Source organism: Schistocerca serialis, unplaced genomic scaffold (genome assembly GCF_023864345.2).
Source record: "Schistocerca serialis cubense isolate TAMUIC-IGC-003099 unplaced genomic scaffold, iqSchSeri2.2 HiC_scaffold_1055, whole genome shotgun sequence".
Taxonomy (NCBI): Eukaryota; Metazoa; Arthropoda; class Insecta; order Orthoptera; family Acrididae; genus Schistocerca; species Schistocerca serialis.
In genome coordinates this window covers 5001-5504 of record NW_026047245.1, presented here as the reverse complement: position 1 = coordinate 5504, position 504 = coordinate 5001, and positions in this window count along the sequence as shown.

The following is a 504-nucleotide window of genomic DNA, read 5'->3' as shown; positions in this document are numbered from 1 at the left end:
TGGGTTAGGTTAAGGCACAACATGGGTTAGGTTAAGGCACAACATGGGTTAGGTTACGGCACAACATGGGTTACGTTACGGCACAACATGGGTTACGTTACGGCACAACATGGGTTACGTTACGGCACAACATGGGTTACGTTACGGCACAACATGGGTTACGTTACGGCACAACATGGGTTACGTTACGGCACAACATGGGTTACGTTACGGCACAAATTAGGTTAGGTTACGGCACAAATTAGGTTAGGTTAAGGCACAAATTAGGTTAGGTTAAGGCACAAATTAGGTTAGGTTAAGGCACAAATTAGGTTAGGTTAAGGCACAAATTAGGTTAGGTTAAGGCACAAATTAGGTTAGGTTAAGGCACGATATAGGTTAGGTTAAGGCACGATATAGGTTAGGTTAAGGCACGATATAGGTTAGGTTAAGGCACGATATAGGTTAGGTTAAGGCACGATATAGGTTAGGTTAAGGCACGATATAGGTTAGGTTAAGGCACGA